Raw genomic sequence first — 15,191 nt, 5'->3', positions numbered from 1 at the left:
GTTACACTCACTTTACCACAGTGAGACTAAAGCTCATGACCGGGGAGACTCACACAGACACAGAATACTGTGTCCCCCTGCCAGCAAGCTATAGGCCTGTTACTGTGATAAGCCTTATGCCTAATATCAAAGCTCTTATCAGGAATCTGGTACAAGATCCCCAGTCTAGTCATCTTGGTAGACATAACAGATACATCCCCCTGCTAATCTGATCAAGTGGGACAGAAATTCCAATGCTGGCACCTCGACTTTGTGTGTGTGTGTGTGTGTGTGTGTGTGTGTGTGTGTGTGGTCTTCTAACATTATAGGATGAGCACAGGGAGTTGTCTATCTCCAAATGAAAACAGGATAGGCTCCCCACTCGTATGCACCAATGACATCCCATCCTCCTCTCTGAGGGATTTCAAAGGATTGCAGCATCCACGCAGGCATGGAAGCTTGAGGGGGTAAAATATCTGAAAATATAGAAATGGAGTGAGTGCAGTACGAAACCAGGCCAGACTTCATCATCATAAAAACATTCCAACTGCAGGAGGGGAAATTACAATCCCACTGGTTCCCATGCAGTCACAATTATGTTGGACGATTAGGTTGCCAGATTAAAAAGTTATCAGAGAGAATATGAATGCTGTAATTGTCACTGTCCATCACAAGAGCAGTCCCGCTGAGGAGCCAGACACACATCTATCACAGCGGGAATTACCACCGTTATCCTGCCTTGACCACTTCAGACGGCTGCTATTGACTGCCATCTTGTGAAGACGGGAGGAAGCTTTGAAGTTGGACTAGCCACAACCCACCCGTAAAATAAACATATTATACTTGAAGCGATGATTGGATAGTCAATCGCCACATTTAGAAATACCTTATTGCTCATGTTATTCACATTTCATACGTACAGTATATTACATATGACATGCATACATATACTCAGCTGTAGAAAACCTGTAGAAAATCAATCAAAGCAATACATTGTCCTGTTCTTTACTATGTAGCATTATTATAGGCATTGAACTCTGACCGTTAACTGTCAATGTGGGCCTATATCTGCATCCCTCTGGTCTTCTGTGATCAAGCTATACAGTACGGTAGACGTTTGAACGTCTGGAAGAACAATCTGGCCTAAATGGCAATGTACTCTTATAATCTCTACCCGGCACAGCCAGAAGAGGACTGGCCACTCCTCTGAGGCTGGTTCCTCTAGGTTTATTCCTAGGTTCATGTCTTCCTAGGGAGTTTTTCCTAGCCACTGTGCTTCTACATCTGCATTGCTTGCTCTTTGGGGTTTTAGGCTGGGTATCTGTAAAGCGCTTCGTGACAACTGCTGATGTAAAAAGGGCTTTATAAAATAAAATTGATTGATTTATTGATAGATCATGGCAAATACAGGCACAATAATAGGGTCCTGCATGTGTAGAAGAATAAAGAACAGAATATAACACTCCTAGGATGCATCTACAAACACACTGAAAAACGCTTCTACTGTACCGTACGTCACGTCTGGCTGCCTGCTGCTGAGCTCTCCACAGCTTTCTATTTCTCCCCCAGACTCTCCTTCGAGGACACAGCTTATGCAAACGTCTCCTCCCCAAAGTTTATCTCTCTGTGTTTGTGTGTGTGTGTGTATGTGTTCCCGAGGGGCTGATAGATGCATGTTTGACTAGCGTTAAAGGAGGAAATAATCAGATTTCTTTATTTTCTGGATATGGGGATGTGTGATTCTCAGATTTGTCTGTGCAAATGAGCAGCGGCAAGGAGGGAACTTCTTTTCCCTCTTTCATTGGCATGCCATGGCAATGCATATCTCAATGCAGGTTTAATCTTCCCTCCATACTGCTCCCTGTTCACAACATGGTGCCTGCCTCCCTGCTGATGCTCCACGGGGGACGTGAGTGTTGATGTATGTGTTTGTCTCTGAGGTTTGTTGTTCGTCTTGGACCACAGCTAAACCTAATATTCCATGTCTGTCTGTCTATCCTTGTATTGGTTCTAGAGAGGGAAATTATGGTATTTTATTGCAGGGTGGCATGGTCAAGGGCAAGGGATATTGTGTAACTCCCTAACTCCATTTTCTTTCCTCTGCCAACCTTAACATTAGAAAAATGTAAATGTGAGTATTTTATTAAATGTACAGTTGAAGTCGGAAGTTTACAAACACCTAGGTTGGAGTCATTAAAACTCGTGTTTCAAAATTTCTTGATAACAAACTAGTTTTGGCAAGTCGGTTAGGACAGCTTCTTTGTGCATAACAAGTAATTTCTCTAACAATTGTTTACAGGCAGATTATTTCATTTATAATTCACTGTATCACAATTTCAGTGGATCAGGCTTACATACACAAAGTTAACTGAACCTTAAACAGCTTGGAAAATTCCAGAAAATTATGTCATGGCTTTAGAAGCTTCTGATAGGCTAATTGACATCATTTGAGTCAATTGGAGGTATACCTGTCCAACCTTCAACCTCAGTGCAGTGCCTCTTTGCTTCACGTGAGAAAATCAAAAGAAATCAGCCAAGAGCTCAGAAAAAAAATTCTAGACCTCCACAAGTCTTGTTAATCTTTGGGAGCAATTTCCAAATGCCTGAAGGTACCACGTTCCTCTGTAAAAACAATAGTACGCAAGTATAAACACCATGGGACCACGCAGCTGTCATACCGCTCAGGAATTAAATGCGTTTTGTCTCCTAGATATGAGCGTACTTTGCGCGAAAACTGCAAATAAATCCCAGAATGACAGCAAAGGACCTTGTGAAGATGCTGGAGGAAACAGGTACAAAAGTATCTATATCCACAGTAAAACAAGTCCCATATCGACATAACCTGAAAGGCCACTCAGCAACGAAGAAGTCACTGCTCCAAAACTGTCATAAAAAAGCCAGACTACGGTTTGCAACTGCACTTGGGGACAAAGATCGTACTTTTTGGAGAAATATCCTCTGGTCTGATGAAACAAAAATAGAACTGTTTGGCCATAATGACCATTGTTATGTTTGGAGGAAAAGGGGGATGCTTGCAAGCCGAAGAACACCATCCCAACTGTGAAGCACGGGGCTGGCAGCATCATGTTGTGGGGGTGCTTTGCTGCAGGAGGGACTAGTGCACTTCACAAAATAGATTTCATCATGAGGTAGTACAATTATGTGGATATATTGAAGCAACATCTCAAGACATCAGTCAGGAAGTTAAAGTTTGGATGCAAATGGGTCTTCCAAATGGACAATGACCCCAAGCATACTTCCAAAGTTGTGGCAAAATGTAAGGACAACAAAGTCAAGGTATTTGAGTGGCCATCACAAAGCCCTGACCTCAATCCTATAGAAAATTTGAGGGCAGAACTGAAAAAGTGTGTGCAAGCAAGGAGGCCTACAAACCTGACTCAGTTACACCAGCTCTGTCAGGAGGTATGGGCCAAAATTCACCCAACTTATTGTGGGAAGCTTGTGGAGTTAAACAATTTAAATGCAATGCTACTAAATACTAATTGAGTGTATGTAAACTTCTCACCCACTGGGAATATGATGAATGATATAAAAGCTGAAATAAATAATTCTCTACTATTATTCTGACATTTCACATTCTTAAAATAAAGTGGTGATCCTAACTGACCCAAGACAGGGACTTTTTACTAGGATTAAATGTCAGGAATTGTGAAAAACTGAGTTTAAATGTATTTGGCTAAGGTGCATGTAGACTTCTCACTTCAACTGTACATGTTATCTTTGGTACAGTATCTTTATGTTTTGATGCTACACTTAGAAAAAAGTGTTCCAAAAGGGTTATCTGGCTGTCCAACTGTAATTACTTAGTAACCACTGCTTCTTCCTCCAGTGTCTGTATGGTTTGGTAGCATCAGTAGTTCAATGGTAGTTAGTAATTCGTTCTCCTTGAAAATAGCCTTGGTTTTGTTGTCTGCTTCTCTTTCCAATCTAACACGTCACTTAGAAAATATGCCACAAGACAGTGTCCTCTATTAAGGGTGTGAGCGTTTTGTATGTGTGCGTCTGCGTGCTGATGCATGTTTGAGTCATACAGAACATAAAGGCAGGTTCTGTTGCATTACGTGTGTAACGTGGGTCATCTAAAGGGGACCAAGGCGCAACGTGTAGAGTGCTCATATTTCTTTTTAATAAAGACTTTAACAAAACGACCGTCACCAGTTCCATCAGGTGACAAACACTAAACAGAAAACAACTACCCACAAAACCCAGGAAGAAAAACCCCTACTTAAATATGATCTCTAATCAGAGGCAACGAGGATCAGCTGCCTCCAATTAGAGATCAACCCAAACAATCGCAACATAGAAATAGAAAAACTAGAACTTAAACATAGAAATAGAAAACATAGAACAACCCAAAACACCCCCTGTCACGCCCTGACCTACTCTACTATAGAAAAAGACATCTTACTAGGATCAGGACGTGACAACGTGAAGTTAGTTGGAATTTTGGAGAGTAATTTCTTCTAAGCATCCATTTGTTTGTTCAGACATTGTCACAATGTGCTGATCCTGCAGATGCATTCTACTCAATGATCCACTGTGACTGTGAATATAATTGAAAAAAGAATGGACCATGATGCATTTACTCAATATGAGGTTCGACCCCTAGAAATGAACAATGTTATTTGTTTTCCCAAGAAATATGTTATATTCTACCACATCATTGTTTCGCTTTTTAACAGTTTGCTGAATGGAGACTTTTTAACAACAAACCACAAACTTTTAAAAATAAATCACAAAGGAATAGAGAAGGGGTCTTTGATTTAAAAATCTATATGCTTTATTACATTTATTTACAATATTTAAAGTTATTTATTACCATGTATTTTTACAACTATATACCTGTTCTTCCTGTCTATGTACAGTAAATACAAGAGTGCTGTATGTAAATACAACAGTGACTCATTCTGAGTATTCGTTTGAATATGATTAAACTCACTGACATTGCATCATATGCAATATATTAACTGCATTGCTACTGTGCCAGGTGATCATTCTAATTTCTCTTTCTCTCTCTCTTTCCGGTCCTGTGTTGATTCACTCTCTCCCTTGGGTTTTGTCCTGCAGGTAAGTTCCACTATTATTATTCTACTGTTATTTTAAGTCTGGTAGACCAGTAGCTGTTTTAAAAGGCATCAATGAATGTGTTGTTCCTCACTTCAAATGAGTCAGTATTCTGTTACAACACGAGCATCATGGGAAGATCCCACTGGTTGAATGCAGCTGCTACATGTGACCCTGAAGTGTGTATGTCACTGATCACCATCACTGGCAGTGCTGTGTGGCTGTCACGAGGCCTGGCCTTTACCCCTCCCTATCTACCCCTTCTGTTGCTACACCATCAGTCACACCAGTGTTCTATGGGCTACACAGGTTTCTATTGAAACAGGGGCTCTGGCCATCTGGTGGCTACTGTGTAGCCGGGGAAGAGACTGGCTCTGTTGTGTTTGAAGTGGAAGGAGAGAGGGCTTTTAGTATGAAAGGACCAGTGGATGTTAACCTCCCTCTCTATGATCCTGTGCAGACATTTTGTAATCAAATCAGAATCTATACAGAATAACACTAAAACCTCTGATTTACCCATTGTAATTACAGTCGTTACAGTATGTGAATACCATCATTAGTTGATAAACTGAATCGGCTGTTTTTAGCTTGGCTGGAAAGAAAGCCTGTACATTATTTGGTTCTCCGTGATTAGGGTTTCCTACCCCATGTGTACACCAGTCAACACATCTACAGTCTCAGCTCGCACATTTGGTTCCTTGGAAGTTGTGGGAACCTGCGTTTTTGGTTTCCCATTGGTTCTGGGATTGAAGCCACCTGTTTCCTGACTGGTAAAACTGAAAGTTTTTTAAATGTTATGAGAACGGAAGTGAAAATGTAGCCTGTTCTGAACGTTCTGAGAACATGACTTTAAATAGAAACATGAGGAAAACCTGCTGAAGTACGGAAATTCCTACAGAAAAACATTGTTTCTATTCAAACAGGGGCTCTTGCCAGCTGGTGTCTGAGTACTGAAATTCCCCAAGAAGAACGTTGTTTCTTAATGTTCTCTGAATGTTCTGAGAACATGACTGTATATAGACCTATGAGGAAACCTCCAGAAAACATTATGCTATTCTATTACTGTACTGTGCAGTCAGTGTGTTAATGTGAGAATGGTGTTACTCTAGAGTGCAGCCAATGCGAGATGGGATGCATGAATGTCTGCCCGCCCACCTGCCTGTCTGCCCCGCCCCCCGCCCCTCCCCGTGGAGCTCACCATGCTTGCCCGCAATCAGATCTCCAGTGCTAGGAGATAGAGAGGGTCCAATGGAAAAAGGGAGGGGAGGGAATGAGGATGGGATGAGAGGAAGGATGGAGGAGAGAGAGAAAAACACAAACCCTACAGTCTCCTCTGTCTTCTCTCCCACCTCTCTTTTTTTGATTATCAAGCAGGCATGAGTGCCTATGCATCTTCTGAGCGTTTTTCATTCATAATTGATTTGTGTCAGATAATGAGGGAATTAAGACCAAAATAAAATACTATGCAGTCTGATGTGATCTGGTTTGGAGAATAGAGGGCTGAGAATCAAGGGTGGCATCCCTACATGGGAAGGTTGGGGGGGTTGAGGGAGTTCGCCACCCGTCAGGTGATTTTGTTAGCTCTGTCATGGTTTCTTGTCTTTTGGGCCCAGCTCCTTGAAGGAAATGTGCAGGGAGAGACCGATCTTCCCAGCGCACCCCCCAGCTATACAAACTGGATCAGCTCAACTGTAGAGGGAGCTGATCCACCAACCCTGTGAGCTCACCATCAAACAATATTCCCATGATTCAGAGTCATGAAACAGAATTACATTAATGTGATATGAAGCCACAAAAGACAGCAGCATGTTTGTATTAGGTTTAAGTGTACTCCAGTGTGTCTCTGTGGGGTCCTATGAGATGCTCCCTACTCATTGGTATTCTTCCATAGTGACATACTGCCTCAGTGCCACGTATCTCTGCTGGCTGCAGTGTTCTCAAAAGACAGCAGCACAGCTAAAAATAGATGGCAGACATATACTATGCCAGTACAAAGAACGAATACAAACATGTTGGAGATTAGTCTGATAGATATGTGGACTACAACATTCTATCAAGTCGCTTACACATATTTTGCAGTTATCGCAGGTGCAGCGAAATGCTTATGTTTCTAGCTCCAACAGTGCAGTAATACCTAACAACACCAAACAATACACACAAATCCCCAAAATGCAAAGAAGGAATTAAGAAATATCAGAACAAGCAATGTCAGAGTCCGGAATATACAGTAAATGTATATGTATCATTGTTTCTTCTTTATATATATATACACTGCTCATAAAAATAAAGGGAACACTTAAACAACACAATGTAACTCCAAGTCAATCACACTTCTGTGAAATCAAACTGTCCACTTAGGAAGCAACACTGATTGACAATAAATTTCACATGCTGTTGTGCAAATGGAATAGACAACAGGTGGAAATTATAGGCAATTAGCAAGACACCCCCAATAAAGGAGTGGTTCTGCAGGTGGTGACCACAGACCACTTCTCAGTTCCTATGCTTCCTGGCTGATGTTTTGGTCACTTTTGAATGCTGGCGGTGCTTTCACTCTAGTGGTAGCATGAGACGGAGTCTGCAACCCACACAAGTGGCTCAGGTAGTGCAGCTCATCCAGGATGGCACATCATTGCGAGCTGTGGCAAGAAGGTTTGCTGTGTCTGTCAGCGTAGTGTCCAGAGCATGGAGGCGCTACCAGGAGACAGGCCAGTACATCAGGAGACGTGGAGGAGGCCAGAGGAGGGCAATAACCCAGCAGCAGGACCGCTACCTCCGCGTTTGTGCAAGGAGGAGCAGGAGGAGCACTGCCAGAGCCCTGCAAAATGACCTCCAGCAGGCCACAAATGTGCATGTGTCTGCTCAAATGGTCAGAAACAGACTCCATGAGGGTGGTATGAGGGCCCGACGTCCACAGGTGGGGGTTGTGCTTACAGCCCAACACCGTGCAGGACGTTTGGCATTTGCCAGAGAACACCAAGATTGGCAAATTCGCCACTGGCGCCCTGTGCTCTTCACAGATGAAAGCAGGTTCACACTGAGCACATGTGACAGACGTGACAGAGTCTGGAGACGCCGTGGAGAACGTTCTGCTGCCTGCAACATCCTCCAGCATGATCGGTTTGGCGGTGGGTCAGTCATGGTGTGGGGTGGCATTTCTTTGGGGGGCCGCACAGCCCTCCATGTGCTCGCCAGAGGTTGCCTGACTGCCATTAGGTACCGAGATGAGATCCTCAGACCCCTTGTGAGACCATATGCTGGTGCGGTTGGCCATATGCTGGTGCGGTTGGATGTTATGGACTGGCCCACCCGTTCCCCAGACCTGAATCTAATTGAGCACATCTGCGACATCATGTCTCGCTCCATCCACCAACGCCACGTTGCACCACAGACTGTCCAGTAGTTGGCGGATGCTTTAGTCCAGGTCTGGGAGGAGATCCCTCAGGAGACCATCCGCCACCTCATCAGGAGCATGCCCAGGCGTTGTAGGGAGGTCATACAGGCACGTGGAGGCCACACACACTACTGAGCCTCATTTTGACTTGTTTTAAGGACATTACATCAAAGTTGGATCAGCCTGTAGTGTGGTTTTCCACTTTAATTTTGAGTGTGACTCCAAATCCAGACCTCCATGGGTTGATAAATTGGATTTCCATTGATTATTTTTGTGTGATTTTGTTGTCAGCACATTCAACTATGTAATGAAAAAATATTTAATAAGATTATTTCATTCATTGAGATCTAGGATGTGTTATTTTAGTGTTCCCTTTATTTATTTGAGCAGTGTATATTTATTCTGTTTTTTTCATCTTTAATATTTCACAAATATTTAATGGTTTACAATATCAGATTACTTCATACAGTCAGATATATTTAGATGGGTCAAGAACATGGACATTTTTACATTGTTAGAAGGAAATACTTCTCAACTCCTGGTCCCGGGGACCCAAAGGGGTACACATTTTCTCTCTCTCTCTCACTCGTTCTCTCTTTCTCTCATTCTTTCTCTCTCTTGATCTCGTTCTCTCCTAAAAAGGGAGCTCATAACTAGAACAGGGCTGGATTGCGGAGCCTGAGGCGATAAAGGATGCTGGATGTGGATGAGCAGTTGGGCAACGTCAGCCACATAGTGAGTGAGTGAGAGAGATGGTCGGTGAGTGAGTGAGAGAGAGATGGTCAGTGAAAGGGTGGAGACTGAATGATTTCTGCATTTATCCATCATATTGATACATTTGTCTGGTTAATGAGTTACTTTGCACATGTGTGTGTGAGGGATCAGGGTGTATTTGTGCATGCAGATGTATATAATATTTGTGTGTGGGTACATGTTTGAGGAGCAGGAACGTGAAGGGAGGGTCAAAGAGTGATTGTACTGCATTAAGTCAAATTGAATTGGTCACATACACATATTTAGCAGATGTTATTGCGGGTGTAGCGAAATGCTTGTGCATTCAACAGTGCACTAGTATCTAACAAATTCACAACAATACGCACAAATCTTAAAGTAAAATAAATATTTGGACGAGCAATGTCGGAGTGGCATTGACTAAAACACAGTAGAATACAGTATATACATATGAGATGAGTAAAGCAGTATGTAAACATTATTAAAGTGACTAGTGTTCCATGATTCCACGTCTATGTATGTAGGGCAGCAGCCTCTAAGTTGCAGGGTTCAGTAACCAGGTGGTAGAAGGCTAGTAATGGCTATTTAACAGTCTGATGGCCTTGAGATAGAAGCTGTTTTCAGTCTCTCGGTCCCAGCTTTGACGCATCTGTACTGACCTCGCCTTCTGGATGATAGCAGGGTGAACAGGCCGTGGCTCGGGTGGTTGATGTCCTTGATGATCTTTTTGGCCTTCCTGTGACATCGGGTGCTGTAGGTGTCCTGGAGGGCAGGTAGTGTGCCCCCAGTGATGCGTTGGGCAGACTGCACCACCGTCTGGAGAGCCCTGCGGCTACCATTCGGCGGTGATACACATGACAGGATGCTCTCAGTTGTGCATCTGTAAAAGTTTGAGGGTTTTAGGGGCCAAGCCAAATTTCTTCAGCCTCCTGAGCTTGAAGAGGCACACCACACTATCTGTGTGGGTGGACCATTTCAGATTGTCAGTGATGTGTAAGCCTTAGGAACTTGAAGCTTTCAGATTCTCCAATGAGGTCCTGTTGATGTGGAAAGGGGGGTGCTCCCTCTGCTGTTTCCTGAAGTCTCATCATTGTTGGTAATCAGGCCTACTACTGTTGTCATCTGCAAATTTGATGATTGAGTTGGAGGTGTGCATGGCCACGCATTCATGGTTAAGGGAGTGATAAGTTTTAGATTTTTTTTTTACATTTTCAAAATTTTACTCTTGGGTCTTGACTTGTGTTACATTTGCAATAAGAAAATTTACGTTGGAGCGCGCTCGCCATCTATTGGATTTTTGCTGTGTGACACTTGGCATTTGCCATATGGCCTTTGCAATCAGTTTTGAATGAAACAACGTCCATTTGAGTGGTATTGTACATCATGTATATGTTTCGTACGGTGCCAATAAGAATCCATTCATTTATGTCCATTTCAGGGAGTTGTTCCCTTACCTTTCTAATAAAAACAGTATTGTCCAGTTGAAACATTGAATATTTATGATAAAAACACCCTAAGGATTGATTAGAAACATCGTTTGACATGTTTCTACGAACTCAAATGGAACTTTTTGTCTAGACTTTGTGCCTGCGATTTGTGCATTTGGATTACTGGACTAAACGCGCTAACAAAAAGGAGGTATTTGGACTTTAAGATGAACTTTATTGAACAAAACAAACATTTATTGTCTAACATGGAGACCTGGGAGTGCCATCAGATGAAGATCATCAAAGGTAAGTGATTAATTTGAATGCTATTCCTGACTTTTGTGACACCTCTCCTTGGTTGGAAAATGGCTGAATGGTTTTTGTGGCTAGGTGCTGACCTAACATAATCGCATCTTGTGCTTTAGCCATAAAGACTTTTTTAAATCGGACACAGCGGCTGGATTAACCTCTCTGGGCCAGTGGGATGCTTGCATCCCACCTACTCAACAGCCAGTGTAATCCCGTGGCGCGATATTCAAATACCTTAGAAATGCTATTACTTCAATTTCTCAAACATATGACTATTTTACACCATTTTAAAGACAAGACAAGACTCTCTTTCTACATTGTAGAAAAACAGTGAAAACAAAAACTATGAATTAATACATATGGAATCATGTAGTAAGCAAAAATGTGTTAAACAAATCAAAATATATATTTTTTGAGATTCTTCAAAGTAGCCACCCTTTGCCTTGAGGACAGCTTTGCACACTCTTGGCATTCTCTCAACCAGCTTTGTGAGGTAGTCACCTGGAATACATTTCAATTAACAGGTGTGCCTTGGTAAAAGTTAGTTTGTGGAATTTCTTTCCTTCTTCGGGCTAGGGGGCAGTATTCGGAAGTTTGGATGAATGAGGTGCCCAAAGTAAACTGCCTGTTACTCAGACCCGAAGCTAGGATATAATTGGTCGTATTGGATAGAAAACACTCTAAAGTTTTCAAAACTGTTAAAATAATGTCTGTGAGTATAACATAACTGATATGGCAGGTGAAAACTACAGGACAATCCATCCAGAATAATTGTTTTTCTGCTCACCTCTGATTACAATGTCTGGGAATGTGAATATAAAAGAAAGTCATCTCAGATTGCAGTTCCAAGGGCTTCCACTAGATGTCAACAGTCTTTAGAAAGAGTTTCAGGCTTGTTTTTGAGAAAATTAGCTAGAAATTGTAGTTTTTCTAAGTGGCTCCTATTTTGGCTGTAGTGTTTGTAGCGCGTTACGGTGAGTGCGTGTACTTCGTTATTTATCTCCAGTAATGGTCTCTGGTATTCTCCATCTTAAATATTATCATTTATTTACATATTAGGGTACCTGAGGATTGATTAGGAATGTTGTTTGACTTATTTAGAAGGAGTTTATTGGTAACTTATGTGATTCATTTTGTATGCATTTTGAATGAGGGAAACCAGTGGATTACCTAGTCAGGCGCGTCATTGAAACTTACTTTTTTGGGATATAAAGAAGGACTTTATCGAACAAAAGGACCATTTGTTATGTAGCTGGGACCCTTCTGATTGCAACCAGATGAAGATCTTCAAAAGGTAGGTGATTTATTTTATCGCTATTTCTGCTTGGATGGAAAATGTATGTAATGCTTTTGTGTGCGGGGCGGGGTCCTCAGATAATCACATGGTGTGCTTTTGCCGTAAAGCCTTTTTGAAATCTGACAACATGGCTGGATTAACAAGAAGGTAAGCTTTTAACCTCTCTGGCGCATGTGGGACGAACTCGTCCCACCTACGTAACAGCCACTGAAATCCAGTGGCGCGATTTTTGAATCGTTAGAAATACTATTACTTCAATTTCTCAAACATATGACTATTTTACAGCTATTTAAAGACAAGAATCTCGTTAATCTAACCCCACTGTCTGATTTCAAAAAGGCTTTACAACGAAAGCAAAACATTAGATTATGTCAGCAGAGTGCCCAGCCAGAAATAATCAGACACCCATTTTTCAAGCTAGCATATCATGTCACATAAACCCAAACCACAGCTAAATGCAGCACTAACCTTTTATGATCTTCATCAGATGACAAACCTAGGACATTGTGTTATACAATACATGCATGTCTGTTCAATCAAGTTCATATTTATATCAAAAAACAGCTTTTTACATTATTATGTGACGTTCAGAAAAAGCATAACCCCCGCAAACTTCCGGGGAATTTACTAACAGTTTGCTAAATTACTCACGATAAACGTTCACAAAAAGCATAACAATTATTTTAAGAATTATAGATACATTACTCCTCTATGCACTCGATATGTCCGATTTTAAAATGGCTTTTCGGATGAAGCACATTTTGCAATAATCTAAGTACATAGCCCGGCATCACAGGGCTAGCTATTTAGATACCCACCCAGGTCAGCCTCCACCAAAATCACATTTCCTATAAGAAAAATGTTCTTACCTTGCTTGTTCTTCGTCAGAATACACTGCCAGGACTTCTACTTCAATAACAAATATTGGTTTGGTCCCAAATAATCCATCGTTATATCCAAACAGCGACGTTTTGTTCGTGAGTTCTAGACACTATCAGAATGCTTCATCACGGTCTCGAGCATGGCGCATTGGCGTGACAAAAATGTCTAAATATTCCATTACCGTACTTCGAAGCATGTCAACCGCTGTTTAAAACCAATTTTTATGCCATTTATCTCGTAGATAAGTGATAATATTCCGACCGGGAATATGCATTGAGCCTAAACAGCCGAATTAAATTTCTCCTCAGGAGCGAATCGTGCACGCGCCTCATTCAAAGGTCCTCTGAGCCGCCACTTGCCAAAGCCGATAATGTGTTTCAGCCTGAGGCTCCCTCGTCAACCTTCAGTTATTTCCCGGGTTCTGAGAGCCTATCGGAGCCCTGGGAATTGTCACGTTACAGCTAAGATCCTTACTTTTCAATAAACAGATGCAAGACGCACGACTCCTTGTCAGACAGGGTACTTCCTGCTTGAAACCTTGTCAGGTTTTTGCCTGCCATAGGAGTTCTGTTATACTCACAGACACCATTCAAACAGTTTTAGAAAATTCAGAGTGTTTTCTATCCAAACCTGAACAATAATATGCATATTCTAGCTTCTGAGTTGGTGTAGGAGGCAGTTAAAAATGGGCACATATTTTTTCCAAAATTCTCAATACTGCCCCCTATCCCAAACAGGTTAACTTCTTGGGGCTATGTGGGACGTTAGCGTGCCACCCGTGGCGCACCCTATCAACAGCAGGTGCATTTCAAGAGCGGCAAATTTGAAACCAAATAAATGTCAAAATTTAAATTTCTCAAACATACAACTAACTTACAGCCTTTGAAAGATAAACATCTCCTTAATCTAACCATGTTTTCCGATTTCAAAAAGGTTTTACGGGGAAAGCATAAAGTTAGGTTATGTTAGGAGAGTACATTGATAATAGCTGTGTGTAATGCATTGTCGATTCAAAGACAGGCGTCACCAAAACCATAAAATCAGCTAAAATTATGCACTAACCTTTTACAATCTCCATCAGATGACACTCCTAGGACATTATGTTAGACAATGCATGCATTTTTAGTTCTATCAAGTTCATATTTATATCTAAAAACAGCGTTTTACTATGGCGTTGATGTTCAGGAAATCGTTTCCCTCCAATACCGGCAGTCAAGTCATGACAACAAAATAATTAATTAATATTAGAAAACATTGGTAAAATATTATATTGTCATTCAAAGAATTATAGATTTACATCTCTTGAACGCAATGGACTTGCCAGATTTAAAATGAACCTTACTGGGAAATCACACTTTGCAATAATCTGAGCACTGCGCCCAGAAAAATACGCATTGCGATACAGACTAACCGCCATGTTGGAGAGATCTAAAATCGAAAATACTATGTAAATAATCCATTACCTTTGATTCTCTTCATCAGATGTCACTTCCAAAGAGTCCCAGGTCCATAACGAATGTAGTTTTGTTCAAAAAAGCTCATCATTTATGTCCAAAAACCTCCATGTTGTTAGCACATGATCTAAGCCAGCCGGACTTCACTTCACTTCACTTCACACTTCACAAGGACCTATGCACTGAAGTTGGCTGGCGTTCCGTCTATATATTCCCTCCAAAAGGCACAGGTTTGGGGTCAAGTTCTTTGATATGTGCGACGTGAAGACAGGATTTTTCCAGGACATTATAGTCTACACAGGGTCCACCACTGACATCCAACATTATGAGGGGCTTTGGGTGTCTGGGTCCATGGTGATGACCATGCTGGCTCCTCATCTCGGCAAGGGACACAATTTGTATGTGCACAAATTGGTACAGCAATCACCCACTCTTCCAGTATCTGCTCTCCAACAGCACAGGGGGCTGTGACACAGTCAGGTCAAACAGGAAGGGGATGCCGGCATTCGGATAAAGAGTGGGAAGTGGAGTTCAAGGAGAATGGTCAACAGCTGGCAGTAAAGTGGCATGACAAATGAAACATCCATGTCTTCTCCACTGTCCATACAGCAACCATGTCGGCCAAAGGGAAG

General features: G+C 41.8%; 1 protein-coding gene across 3 annotated transcripts in view; it reads left to right on the top strand.

The window, feature by feature from the left end:
• LOC115153298 (pro-neuregulin-3, membrane-bound isoform) overlaps positions 1 to 15,191 on the top strand; it is a 553,781-nt gene that overhangs the window by 163,527 nt on the left and 375,063 nt on the right. The gene's annotated exons all lie outside the window — the stretch shown is intronic.

This window comes from Salmo trutta, chromosome 18, assembly GCF_901001165.1.
Source record: "Salmo trutta chromosome 18, fSalTru1.1, whole genome shotgun sequence".
Taxonomy (NCBI): Eukaryota; Metazoa; Chordata; class Actinopteri; order Salmoniformes; family Salmonidae; genus Salmo; species Salmo trutta.
The sequence above is the reverse complement of the archived record's forward strand: the minus strand, read 5'-3'. Positions and strand labels throughout refer to the sequence as shown.